Raw genomic sequence first — 15,402 nt, forward strand, 5'->3', positions numbered from 1 at the left:
AGCAATAGTTTAAATGTGCTTATATACACAAACTAACAAAATAAAATAAATCAAAGCCTTTTGGAGGGGGGGGTTGTTGTTACTTTCAAGGGACCTTCATAAAACTCAGAGAATTCCAGGGGCTTGACCTAACTGGCAATTTGCTATTGAAAAAGAGCTCCCATTCTACTCAATTTGCACAGCTCCAAGACAGAGCTCTTCGGTTTTTCGATTATTTTCAGTTTCACGGGGCTAAGTTATCTAGGTTTTCTCTTTGAGGTTCATATTTCAAGGTTTGTTTTCTTCTTTATTTCCACTGATGTTCTCCCTGGTGCCATACTTCTATGCTGTCTTTAGGAGTCTAGCACAAAGCAAAGCAACCAAGGCGGGCTGAACATATTGATTACCGAGTGCGTTGGTTGCCTTGGCAACCGTTGCCCAATGAACGGTCTTAGAACTCCTTTCCTTTCTCACGTGTTGCTTTTTCCCCCCAAGGATTTCAGCAATCACAGATGCCAAAAGCAGATACAAAAGTACCTGCTTCCAATGTGTTGCCACTGAGAAAAGTGGATTTGGGAAGAAATACTGATCAGAAACTGATTACACACCTGCATTGCTCTCAGGTGATTGAATATCTTCTCATTTGAACATTATCTGACACTACTTCTGAGATATCCTGCTGGGGGCCAGTGTGTACATTTGTGTTCTCATTGTCTTTTTGATTCAACAAAGGCATTTGAAAAGTGTTGAGACTTTGAATGGCTTCACTCATTTTTCGGCATGTAATGCTTCATGGATGTTATTTGTTATTTACATTCATCGTGAATGAGGAAAACAGCTCTGTGGATTAGGTAGTATTGATATAATCATCTATTTTACAGATGAGGAAATCAAGTCTCAAGAGAGGTGGCTTCTGTAAGGTTTGTAAGTGGCAGAGTCATTACTCAAACTTAGCTCTTCAGGCTTCAAGTTCAGTGTTATTTCATTATTCAATTTCACTCAACAAGCATTTGTTATACATCTGAAATATTCCACTTGAGAGGCAGTGTAGCAATGTTGATAGAAATCCAGCCTAGGAATCAGGAAGTCCTGGATTCAAATACTGCTACTAATATATACGGGCTTTGTGTCTCTGGGATTAGCCTTAACTTCTCAGTGCCATATATAAATCTCCAAAAATATGGGTTTCAGAGAAAGGTGAGGAACTGTCTGCCTTGGTAGAGAGGAAGTTATTAGGAACTCTTTACACAAATGAAATCACAGGTCTGCTCTTTTGTTGTTATTATTTTATTTTGATGCTGTTGTTGTTTGTCCTTCATTCTCGAAAAAGATCATGACATCAGGGAGGTGAAGCCATGACATGCAAGTGAATTGGATTCAACTGAGGGAGGGCAATGCAAAGTTACCAGTTTCACTTTCTCCTCTAGAGCCATCTGGGTCCGGTGACAGGTCATAGATCAGGATGAAGGGAGATGGCCCTGGATGCAGTGGGAGACCTTGGCCTTTGTAAGCTAAGGTCTTTCCCAGGTCTCAGTTTGACTAAGGCAAGCCCCATTTAGTGATTAAGGCTCGGTAAGAAATGAGGCAGAGAATGGCCTCTTTACCTAGGCAAAAAAAAAAAAAATCAGTCTGGGAGAGGAAGACCATCAGGGTCAAAACAGAAACAATTGCTATTTACATTCACTCTGAGCCAACCAGGGCTCAAACAATGAACAAGTGGGTCTTGCCAATCAAGAGAGACAGAGTGATTTAGGTTTTGATCACCCAGTAGCACAGTGTGACTACTTCAGAATGTCTCTCCAGGCACCGCTCCATCCCAATCCCTTCACTCGACCAGTGGATACACTTCCAAGGGTAAAGGAGCAATTTGTGGTAATGAAACATCAAGACATTATTAGGCCCATATTTAGTCCTTAATAGCATGACCCTAATCACTCCAGCTATGGGCAGCAAGGTGGTACAGTTGATAGAACTCTGTAGAATCAGGAAGACCAGAGTTCAAATATGGCCTCATATACTTACTAGCTGTGTGACCCTGGGAACAGCATTTAAGTCTTTTTACATCAGTTCCTTATCAGTAAAATGAGCTAGAGAAGGAAATATCAAACCACTCCAGTATCTTTGCCAGGAAATTCCCAAACAGGTTCACAATGGACACGACTGAAACAACTTAACAACAGTCTAGCTAAAGGACACAGACAAAATACTCATCTTTATCATCATCAAATGCCAATTGAAGACTTTCTGGTTTGTGCCCTTAGCAGAGCTTACAGCTTGCTTAGAGAAGTATAACCTGAAAATAAAAATAACCAAACACCTGGTCTATTAGTTGAGTTGAAAAGACTGCAATAACAGCTCACATTTGTAGAGCTCTTAAAGGTTTGAAACACATTTTGCTTACAACAATGCTCGCTGTGAGGTAGGTAGTGCAAGCAAAGGGAAAAAGCATTTAGATAACATCTACTACATGCCAGGCACTGAACAGGCTCTTTTTACACATATTATCTCATTTGATTCTCACAACAACCCCATCTTACAGTTGAGGAAAGTAAAACAGAGGGAGTTTAAATGACTTGTCAAGAGTCACACAGCTAGGAAGTATAAGAGGCAGGATTTAAACTCAGGTCTTCCTGACTCCAGGACCAGTGCCCTATTTACTGAGTCACCTAACTGTCTTGGGTACAAGTAGTATCAATTCTATTTTATAGATAAGAAAACTAAGACTCAGAGGAATCAAATGATTTTCTCATGTTAACACAAATATTATTAGAGGTAATATTTGAACCCAGTCACCTTGACTTCAAGACCAAAGCTCTTGCCACTGTTCCAACCTGTCTCCTATAATCTTTAGAAGTTCTATATGTAAGTATAATAATAAGGGAAAGAAATATTACAGGAGGCCCATTGAATTGCATTTTCTATTGCACATAAATATAAAGAAAAAAATGGAAAGAATTGAGTTAATATTTCTCTCTTAAAGGCAACAGTTCCAGAAATAGCCCATAGGACCAGAGCTAAAGCAAAAAGGTTTCCTACAACTTCCCACATCAGGTCTTTCCTGTGATTCAGGAAGGTATCTACACTAGTTTATTTGAGGGCATGACCCCCTTGTTCAATTCCTGCAACCCCACCGAAAGTCCCTCTTCACTCCAGTTACTTCCATTTTTACATGTCCCATAAATATTTCCAGGATGTTAGTGCAAAACTCTTATATATGACCCTGATGGAACTGAAATGACATGGGGATGAGAATTTTGTTTTCCTACCTCTCTGTACATCCTGTTGCTTCCCTATTCATATTTTTCTCCTTGACTCTCTGCTTCATAACATTTCATTATGACCATTTACTCAACATAGCTCCTTCAATAGAACTAGAGCCAAAGAACCGACTGTGTTACCAGCTAAGCAGAAATGAATCAAATGCTTACCATAATTAAGTAGCAAAACACATACAACGGGAGACTAAATACTAAGCAAGACCCTTATTTTCCTGAACAGCCATAGTTTTTATAGCCTGGATTCTTTAGAGGGATTCCCCTTCCCAAATTAAGCAGATGTTTACAGGCCTATTTTATTTGCAAGCAGACTCTATGATTGGACTTTGATAAAGGAAGAAAAGATGAGAGAACAATTATATTAGCATGTAGTTAAGAGGGAAGAAAGTTCAGAGCGGGTAGGTTAAATTTAATAAAATGAGGAATATAGAGCACTGAGTTAAAGTATTCAACCTTTTAACAGACCTTTTTGTGAATGGGAGTTATTTTTGTGAAAAGGGTATTTTTTTGTGATTTTTCACCCTTGCTTAGGCTCCCCCAATTTCAAATATTTTTTTTCTTCAAAGCTGCAATTACTAAGGTTACAAATAACATGAAGCATCACAGCTGGTCCTGGCACATTTCCAGTATATAATCACCTGTCCTGATACTCTAATTCCCACCATGATTAAGCCCCATTATTTCCAGTGGGGTCCAACAGCTCTATTGTTAAAAATGTCACCCATTAATAGAACAGGCATGGGCTTGCCTTAGTCCTAACGAGGCTTCCTCGCACATTTCTTATTGTCAGTTTGAGTCAAGCTATCGTATTATATATAAGACGAGTGATCATTTTTCCCTCCAGACTGGTGTTGTCAATAAAAAGTCTAAAAAGGGGATATGATGCTATGTGATACCACAGATTAGCTGGATATAAACAGGGAGACAGGCAAAGCTTTCCAGAAGACATTGTAAAGAGAATTTAATAGGCTCCAGACTGAAAGAGGAGACACAAAGTTATTTTGTTTTATTTTAAAATAAAACGCTAGTGATTAAGTAGATGACAAAGAACATTTTCCCCCTCTGAGAAATACTGCCAGTGACTTGCATGTAGAGTGCCATTTTAAAATATATATGTAATATCTCTATCTACATTATTCATCAGCAGTAATGATAGTAGTAATTAAAGGACTCTTGCTAGCCTTTTTCATCCATTGTCTCAAAACACTTTCTAAACTCTTCTTAAATTTGACACCAAGACAGCAGATTAGAAAGCTAAGGATCACCCTATCTATCTTACGGTAGATATTCAGATGAACAATAAGAATAATTTTTGCAGGTAACTCTGAACCCTGTTCAACTGAAAGAGCTTAATAATTATTTGGAGCGAAAATTTCATGTGGCTCTACAAAGCCGCATTGAGAAAAATTGGCACAATCCTAGAGTACCCCAATGGAGATGCCAAGAAGAATAAGGAAAGCTTTGTGTTCGCAGTTAAGTTAAACTTTTCCCCTATATCTTATTCAAATTCATGCTTGGTTTGTTAATATCTTTCACCTGCTGCTATTTGCATGTACAATTGAAACCGGCTTCCTCCAGTCCCTAACAGAATGGTAGCCTCATTCTACTTTTGCCTGTAATCAGCCTTGCTTTGGTCTACTGTCAACCAACAGCTTGACCACACCAAGTGGTCAAGGAGGAGGTGTGGAGCAATTATTTGGAAAGAAAATGCGTTTTCTCAGCTTCGCAGTTTTCCAACTGCAAAGATAATAATAGATCTAATCATTCTGATGTTTCCCAGTCTGCTTACTCTCTGACACTCTCTCTGAAGACCACAGCTTAATTTTTATATTTTGCTGGTTACCCACTCTCCTTCCTGTTTCTGAAAATACTGTGATCTCCAATATGCAATATACCATATGCAAAACATCACACAGTAGCTTCTTAAAGGTCTAACCAAGTTATACATCAATAAAACTTTGTGAATCTACTGGGTTTTTGTAGAATATCATGTACCCTAAGGGTCATTCAGCAAGCGATACTAACAATCCTGCCTTTTAAGTGAATTTACTGTCCTGTTGTTCTCAGGTGACAGGGCTGAAAGAACCCTGCTTCAATTTGGAAATTTTATTAATCCTACAAGCTTTGAACAAGAAAGTTGTGTGATTATTTGTAAAGGTTCTAAAGGAATCATATAATAAAATGTTTCAGAAGTCCACCTGGTGATCAGCACAATATAATTCTTCCAATACATCCTACTTTCTATTCAATGGGAGCATTTAAATAAAAGGGTGTGTGTGTTTTAGGCAGTGAGCCAATTCTGTCTCTGACTAGGTTCTCCCTTTCTCTCCCCACCCAAACTGGAATGTTGATGTTAATGAATAACAGGAGTGAGAATTGATAACTTTGATTACTTGTAGGAATCAGGCAAATATGTAGATAGCAGAACAAATTGATGCCTACAGTGTGCCAAGCATCTAAAAATAACAGCAACAATTACTACTAAAACAGCTTGTTAAAGTGTCTTAAACCCTGTCAAAAACAAGGAGGGATGCTATTTGTTCATAAGTTATTATTTCCAAGGCCACCTGTTATTGCTTTGGAATCTACCCAACTGTGAAGTAGTCATTATTGTAGCTATGCAGTTGAATACAAGCATACTTCACTTTGCATAGTAGGTACATTTCTGAAAAGTTGTAAATTTTTGTAAATTGAGTTATATTTTAAATTTCCTGGGAGATCTTGCAATTTAAAAGAACTCTGGGGAATCCTTTTGTATAAAGCTAGGACTCATGCAGTAATCTCAATAATCTCTACTTCATTTCTTCAGCATACTGGACTTTTTATTTATTGGATTTTCTTAGAGCTAATCATGCCCATATTAAATAATGTAATATCATTGAGATGCATAGATATTTTCATGCAATATGATAAAAAGGTTATATGAAAAGTTGTTCAGTTATTTTTTCAGTTGTTGTCTAATTCTTCATGACCCCATTTGGGGTTTTCTTGGCAAAGATACTGGAGTGGTTTGTTATTTCCTTCCCCAATTCATTTTATACATGAGGAACTAACACAAATAGAGTTAAATAACTTGTCCAAGGTCACACAGCTAGTATCTGAGATCACATTTGAATTCATGTCTTCTTGACTCCAAATATGAAAGGTTACATGAATATTATACAAAAGGCAATACTTTCTTATAGATTGACTCACCATTATATTGATTCATCTATTCTCCATGTCAAATTGCCCTTCCCAGGAAAAGCAACTATTTGTGCTATTATGTAAAGGCCTGATATACAATGGTCCTTCCATCTAGACATTGCCCTTCAACTTAAATATTATCGCCAAAGGTGAACCAGTTGTTTTATTCCTAAAGGCTCAGTAGCTGTCTATTGTTCTTTCCTACTCTAGACATTAGCCATTCGAGTTTCAACCAAAGTATTTCTATTGTTTATCACAAGGAATTGCAAAGTCAGAGGGGTCCTTACAGGACACCTAGTCCATTCCATATCTGATGGAATCTCTCTCTCTCTCTCTCTCTCTCTCTCTCTCTCTCTTCCTCTCTCTCTTTCTCTGTCACATTTACACACACACAAACACATGTACTTAAACCAAACATTCTTCATAAGGACAAGACTAGAAATTCCTTCACCTCTTCTCTTTCATTTCCTATATCTACTCCCTGAGACAGGACAATATTGAAATCAGGCCAATTAATAACTCTCCAATGTCCATTACATGTTCAAGTGAAAGAAAGAGTCAATCCATGTGGCAAATTTCATTATTGTCTTTTTTTAATAAACTGTCACAACCACTGTCCTGATCAGTCAGCAGCCATCAATATTGAGGCAAGACCCTCCACCAGCAAAAAGGTTACAACTCACTGAAGGCTCAGATGATGATACTCAGTATAGTATAAACATAAATTTTATATGCATTGGAAAACCAAACAAATTTGTGTGACTTGCTTTATTGTGATATTTGCCTTATTGTGGTAGTCTGGAATGGAATCCTCAATCTCTCCAAGATATGCCTATATCTAGTCTCATCAGATTCTGTCAGTTCTCCCTTCAGAACATCTTACCCTTTCAACTACATTTCCATTTCCTTCATGCTAATACAGGTCCTCCTGACTTTCTACTTTTATTACTGCAAAGACCTTCTAGCAGTTTTCCCTATCTCCCTAACTCTAGCCTCTTCAGTGCTCCAATCTACATAAAACATCACTGCCAGATTTTTCCCCTAAGGCATCCATTTCAACATATTGCTTCCTTTGCTCGAAACCCCAAATTTCTCAAATCCAAATTTCTATGCTTGGCTTTGAAGGGATCCTACCCAACTTAATTTCCTATAACTTATCCATATACATCTTCTACTCCATTCAGGAAGGTTGCTTTCTTCTCTCCCTCCCAATATACAAAATTCATTCCTACCTCTGGATCTTTACTCTTAAGGAGAAAAGATCCCTAATTTGAGTATCCAAACCCTAATGATCTTCAAAGTCAAGATTTTCCATGAAGCCTGCCTAGGCCACTTCAAATCCATACTCACTTCTCTCTTTTTTGAATTCCTGTCCTCCTTTGACAGAGTCCATTCCATATTGATTAGTACTTAGTTGATATTTTTAATATAATTTTCTAATAGCACTATATATGTTAATTTTATCTTCCCATTGAGATTGTTTATTCCTTGATGGCAAGGATCCTGTGTTGAACATATTTTAAATCCCCTTTAGGTGCCTAGCACAGTGCTGACTAGGTGGCAATAGGTGCTCAATTATTACTTTTTGCTTGTTAAAAATCCATTTGTAATAAAGTCTTTGGATTAGTGTCATGGGCACCTAACTCAGTAGCCAAATCAAGATACTGGCTTTTTGTTTTGTCTCTTACTGTCTTGACTTCCTCACAACAACTTAGTTTATCCAGCTCCAGTTGTCGATTCCAGATTTACAATTAATGTTATATTAGATCTGGAAAGACACTCCCCAACATGGCCTTTTAGGGTCTGACAGGGCTCTCATTGATTTACCAATGTTCCCTAAAAGATGAAACGTGTATTAGTTCCTTTCGGCGTTTCTTTACATGACAGATTCATATCTGTTCAAATGTCTAAAATTCCATCAAAAGATATGAAAGAGAAATATACTATTTAATTATCTTTAAAAAAAAACCCAGAAAATCAACTCTTTAGGCTAATAGTTTTGTCACCATTATACAGTGATTGTCAGGAACTGGTCAACTGTAATTCTGACTCTTTTTAAAATAAGTTCATTCTGTACAGATACTTAAAATTACTCTCTCTCTGTAATTTCGTTGGCATAGAGAATTCTTAGAGAGGAAACCCCCTCAACCTAATAAGTTGAGACTATGGGCCTAGTGACTTTCCTGGCACACTAAGTGGTTGAGTGATTTGCTCAGCATCAGACATCCAGTACATATCAGAAGCCAAGCTTGAACAATTCAGATCAGAGATCCCCAAGCTTAGTTGGCCTACCACCCCCTTTTCAAAAAAAAATTACTTCAGTGCTCCCCTGGAAATCTTTAACCCTTTAATTTTTTTTAAAATTTGCATCATTTCAAAAATATATAATTTTTTTAAAATTACATATCTTAAATTTAATAATTTATTACAAATTTGTGGATTTTTTCCTGCACTGAAATTTTGATGACACAACATTGTGTCATGTAACCATATAGTATCGTATTCCTGCCAATGCATGCTGGACTTCCCAACAATGCTCAACAAGCTTGCCTGCCAACACTTGCTTGTTAAGACCTATTGGCCAACTTGACCACTGATTAATTATAACTTGCATTTTGTGTGTTTATTTGGAAAATAATGTAATCACTATGACTTTAACTTTGTTACACAACAGATGAAACATGAACTGATTTTCAAAATGTTCTTATCTTCTTTCTGTAGGCTTCCATGCCCCCTTATTTTTATTCAAGGCTCTCCAATTGTACCTGAGGCTATTATGGTCCCCCTTTACCCCCCAAATGGGGGGTGGCATCACTCACTTAAGGAACCTCTGATTCAGATCATCCTGATTCAGAGTTTATCTTTCCATCTACTATGATAGGTTACCTCTTTCCTATATTTTCCTAAGATCCCTATATTTTAAAAACAATTACACAAAAATGGTCAACAGTGTTTTTAAGCTTTTTATTCTCCCTATCCTAGGGAGGAATGTTTTTTAGGAGAAAGCTCCTACTATAACTTTCCCATTGCAGTTTAAGATTTTAAGAAGGTCTTTTTGTTTCCACCCCAGGACAACTATGCTCACTAATGCCAGGAGATTTGTGGTTACTTGTTTACATAACACAGTGATCACAACAGATTAAGTGTAAAACAAGTTGGAAGCCCAAGGAAAATGGTACCATAGTATTTATGCAATCTTTCCTGGTGATCTAGTGGCTAGGCTCAAATTTCTAACCACTGAGTTTCAGGTTTGCTTTGGGATCTGGTAGGTTCAGATTTACATAAAAGGGATCAATACTTATCAGAAAATGTATCCTGCTAATTCATGCATCTATAAAAAAACAACATATAAATAGAACAAAGAAGAGCAAAGCTTTTAAGTAAGTGAAGAGTGAAGTAAGCAGAACCAAGAGAACATTGTATACGGTAATAGCAATATTGTTTTGAGAATGACTTTGAGCAACTAAGTCATTTTGACTATTATAAATACACAAATTAAAAATAAAGAATATATGAAAAAAGACACTATTTGTATCCATAGAAAGAACTGATAAATAGAAATATATATAGAATAATTTTACACATACATATATGTGTGTGTATATACATGTATATATGTGTGTGTGTATATATGTATATATATATATATACATATAAACATATCTATTTGTGTCTCTCTAGGACAGTGGGGCAATGGGGAAGGGGGAGATAAAAAAGGAAAAAAATGTACATGATAATTTTACTATATATTTAAAAAGAATAGCAAGTTGTACATAATAGCTTTGCAGTTTCATGTGCAATTATCTTTTTATCATACTATGTTATGGAAATGCTTGTTTTATTCTATAAATTAAAAAAAATTTTAAAGAGATAAAGGTGTAAGTCATGCATATCTGTGGGTATCTTAGCTTAGTTGTTGAACTTTAACTTTGACTATTCTTCAATTTGTTTTTGCTTGCTAACATCCAAGTCTTTAAATACCACATTAATGGTACTTTATTACCCACTAAATTATGAGTACCCTAACAGCTTGAATTTTAGTCCTGTTTATGCTTCTCAGAGCAGTCAGTCCTGGCTCACTTTTCTTCTGGAGCTATACATCCCATTCTCCAGGGCAATTTACCCTTCTAAAACCTGAAGCAAGACCTGACCGAATGGAGTTGCCTTTTATACTGTAGGGACTTTCACTTTACCCAACTATTTTCACTTAACCCCGTAAACTGTCACTAGATGAATGTTAACCTGATTTTTAAAAAAGACTCATATTCTTTATATTCACGAATAATGTCAATTAAACTATTTAGCCCTGCAAGCATAAGTAAAATATCAAACTATTTCTTCAGATCTATAGGAAATAAAATCTTGAAGGGATTAGGTTTATTTTTAGGGCAATCAAAGAAGTGCAAAGATCCTATTACTTTGATATTTTAAGAATCTATGATTTCATTAGCCCATGTAGATCTCCCATGGACACAGATCACAACCTTTCAAAGTCTGTGAGCTGATATGCCTAAACAAAAATTATCCCTTGCTATTCAAACTTCTGGTAATAAGCTGCTCCTAACTTAGGTGAGCTGGTCTTAAAATGACTGTCCATTGATAGCTAAGAACTAGAAATCTTGATAGGTTAGTAAATGTGACAGAGCTTATGCTGCATTGGCATAACCTTTGAGAATATAGGGTCACCCTATTACATTGAGGGACCAGAGTATATTTTAGTATAATTTACATCATTTGGTATAATTGACATCATAGGCACATGAGCATTAAATTATGATAGTATTTGAAAGACTTATGATAGAAAAATGCAACTTTTCACAAACAGCTACAAGAGATAGTTGGAGGCGATTTGGGCATTTCAGCATACCCCTATGAACTGTTCTAAAAGTTTTCAAACCTTTTGGAGGCATCGTTGATTATGCTTGTTCTTAATGTTACCAAATATAGAATCATAGGATTTTAGAGTTAGAAGGGTCATTTAGTCTACCACCTGCCAGATGATAAATCCCATTTATATCTGTGACAAATGGTCATCCAGCTTCCATTTAAACACCTCCAGGGATATGGAGAATTCACAATCCACAAGGCCATCCTTTCCATTTTTGGAAAGATTTAATTGTTAGGACGTTTTTCCTTAAGTCAGGCTGAAATCTGCTTTTCTATAATTTCTGCCCACTGGTTCTGGTTCTGTTCTATGAGACCAATTCTAATACGTTGACAAATTACTCGTCATTGAACAAGGAACACTGGGTAGAAGGTGCCAAGTGACAAATTTTGGCTGGATGGAAGGTCAAACTTCCTAACAATTGGAGATAGATAGAAGTGAAATGTGCTACCTTGGGAGGTTCCTCACTAGAAGTCTTCAAATAAGTCTTGTTGGTTATTCTAAGAACCAAAATGCAAAGTATGTAAATTTGAGCTTTTTTGGCTCTTAGTTCACAGAATTTAGTTCATAATGAATTACTCTTTTATTTAAGTATTTAAACACTTGGACATTAGCTGCAAGGCTGGATGATCACTTGTTGGATATGTTGCAGAAGGAATCCTCTTTCAGCTGCAGATTGGATTTGATGACTGAGAAACTCTAAGGGTCTTCCCCTCCCAGAATGATTCTTTTGTGAAGTTAAACTAGACCATCTTTTGCCTCAATTCTTACCTAGCCTTTAATCACTGAATGGGTATTGCCTCAGACAAATTGAGACCTAGGAAAGGCCTAAACTTAAACAAGCCAAGGTCTCCCACTGCATCTGAGGCCATCACCAGTCATGTTGATCTATGTCTTACCACTGGACTCCAATGACTCTGGAAGACAGAGTGAGGCTGATGACTTTGCACAGCCCTGTCTCATTCAAATCCAATTCACTTGCAAGTCAGGACGTCACCCTTTTTACATCATTGATCCTCTTCAAGAACAAAGGACAAGCAACAATGATTTGATGACCCATAAAGTTCCTTCCAAGTGTGAGATTCTATGATAATGAGATGTAATGAACCTTCAGATATTTGAAAATTGCTATCATGCCTGACCTATATCATAGAAGCATTGATATAAAGCTGAAAGGGACCCCAAAAGCCATTGAGTTCAACCCTATTATTTTTATAGAGGAGAAAACCAAAGGCCAGAGATATTAATTGATTTGCCTAAGGTCACACAGTAATATGGTAGTTGTCTGTCTAAACATTGTCAATCCCTTCCATTGACAATCATATGGCATGATATTCATGATAATATACAGATACTCTGTTGAAATAGTTAAGTCATTTAACCTCTTATGTTTATATGACAGTTCACAATGCTTGTTTCTAACATAATATCAGGTTGCCAAACTTACTAATTGATGTTTTGATTATTGTAAAAAGACTGTAAATGCAATACTCTTAGAAAGGGGCTTCCCAACAAACAGAATTCTCCTCTACTTCCCCTCCTGCTTTGCTCCCATAATCTAATTTTATGTAGAGAGAAATGGTTTTACAGCCACTGGAAACTCTAGTGGGCCTCTAGGGTTGCCAGGAGAGTAACAGTGCTACATTCACTTCAAGGTGAACAAAGTTATCCTCTTCTGGAAGAATATAGGAAAGCCATCTGTACACACAGCAGTTTGGCCATATGTATGCACCTACCAACGCCTTCTTTCTCTATCCTGTGCCATGGCACCCTTAGGTGATATATATCCTAGGAAAATGTGCAATTGCAGAGTCATTCTCATTGGCTTTGCTCACATTTTAAAAACAAACTCATTCTTCCTTTGTGGAAAAGTACATGAGGATGTACTGAGTCAGCTTTATATCCAGCCATAGTCTCCATACAATTAGGATCAATAGGCTTTTTTTACAGTTATGGGCCTTCAATCTATGTATCAAGATCATTTGGGATTCCTAGGAAAATGTTACAACAGAAATAACCCTGTTCAAGGACACCTTAGTAATAAAAATCAATCAAGACATAAAACAGAAAGATATATATTTGCCAAAAGTATTCACTACTGTGATGGACGAGATCCAGCTCAGACTCCAGGTCAAATAAGGATTCCCTATGGATGGTGACATCCTCCACATGCTCTTGGATAGTATTTTATTAATTGTATCAAGCCCTAAGATATTGCAGAACCTCTTAAAAGAGACACGTAATCAGGCAAAGGAGTTTGGCCTGGCCATCCACACAGGAAAGACCAAATGGATAAATTGTCTTACTGACCAAATGTCTTATTGACCAAATTTCAATGTGCATCTGAACGGATACCCTATAGAATATATCCAACAGCACGTGTATCTGGCGCAAACAACACAGATAAATGATGAGCTGGGCCTAGAGCTGAAAAGGAAAAGGAGAGTAGGCTAGATTACTTTGGGGAAATTAAAAAGCTCTTTTACCAACCCCAAGCTTCCCATTAAAGCAAATAGCCATCTTTTCAATTTACTAGTGCTGCTCCAAGGAAGTGAGACCCAGAATACTGTTACCTCTGAAGAGCTAAAGATGAGTTTTACACAGTGGGCAATGATAAGAGTCATATTGGGTGTGAGCAGATTTCAAACATAATCAACAAAGAATCCTTAAGAACAGGGGTAAAATATTTCATCAAGGAAATGTACGACAGAAAGGGAAAATGGGCTGGTCCTGTGGTAAGAATGAAGGATAGCAGGTGAATGGCCAGAGTACCCTTGAGATGTTGGAAGAAAGTGTGTGCACCCACTCTGTCAAACTTTCTGAAAACATGAAGATGAAAGTCTAACAGGATGGACAGGTATGGTGAATTTTATTACTGAAGAGAACTCTCAAATTGATAACAGAACCATCTGAGAGAGTTTAGTATGTATAGGTATGTAGTTCAATTTCAATTCAATAAATATTTATTATGTGCCTACAATTTGCTAGGCATTATGTTAAACTCTGGGTATACAAAATGAGACAAAAAATAGTTCCTGCCCTCAAGGAGTTTACAACATGCAAACTAATATATACAAAACAAGCTATATACAGGATCAAAAGGAAATAATGAAAAGAGGGAAAGCACTGGAATTAAGAGGAATTAAGGAAGGCTTCTTGCAGAAGGTGGGATTTTAATTGAGACTTAAAGGAAGCCAGAGAGATCAGTAGACAGAATAGAAGAAGGAGAAAATTCCAGTCTTAGGGGATAGCCAGAGAAAATGCTTGAAGCTGAATGTCTTATTCATAGATGCAGCCTGAAGGCCAGTGTCACTGGATTGAAGAGTATGTCTTGGGGAAGAAGATATAAAAAGACTGGGAAGGTAGGAAGGGTCTAGGTTGTGAAGGGCTTTGAATGCCAAAGAGAACATTTGGTATTTGCTCCTGCAAACAAGGGGAAGCCACTGGAGTTTACTGAGTTGGGGGATGACATGGTTAAGCCTATATTTTAGGAAAATCACTTTAGTTGCTGAATGGAGGATGTCTTGAGGCAAACGGTCCCACCAGCAGGATATTGCAGTAATCCAGGCCTGAAGCAATTAGGGTCTGCTACTAATACATCCAAATCATTTCATGATATTGTTATTGAATTGTAAATATTATAGCCCTTGTATGGACTTGAACCTACCTGTTAGGAATGACAAGCAAGTTTGGATGTCAATCCTACACCTTGGCTGTTTTCTCAGATGATAAATATTGATACCTTGCTTGGTATCTGGCTAAATATATGAACAAATAGATTAAGGGATAGAGAAGTAAACCTAATTGAATCATGGTGAGGAGCATCTCACCTAATCTCCTCAAAATCATGCATAGCATGTACCTAACTCAACATTCCCTGATGATAACTACATTTCCATAACATTTTAAGGTATGCAAAGAGGTATTTTCCCCCCAACATCTCTATCTCACCTGCGTGAAAATTATTTGGTACATTTGGTGAAAAGGGGCATTGAACATAAAATTAACATCCAGTATTCATGTAATGGGATTCAGTGACTGTAGGATTTCCCATCTTTGTTGACGCCCTGAGCCAAG

Source organism: Vombatus ursinus, unplaced genomic scaffold (assembly GCF_900497805.2).
Source record: "Vombatus ursinus unplaced genomic scaffold, bare-nosed wombat genome assembly UNPS02014812.1, whole genome shotgun sequence".
Taxonomy (NCBI): domain Eukaryota; kingdom Metazoa; phylum Chordata; class Mammalia; order Diprotodontia; family Vombatidae; genus Vombatus; species Vombatus ursinus.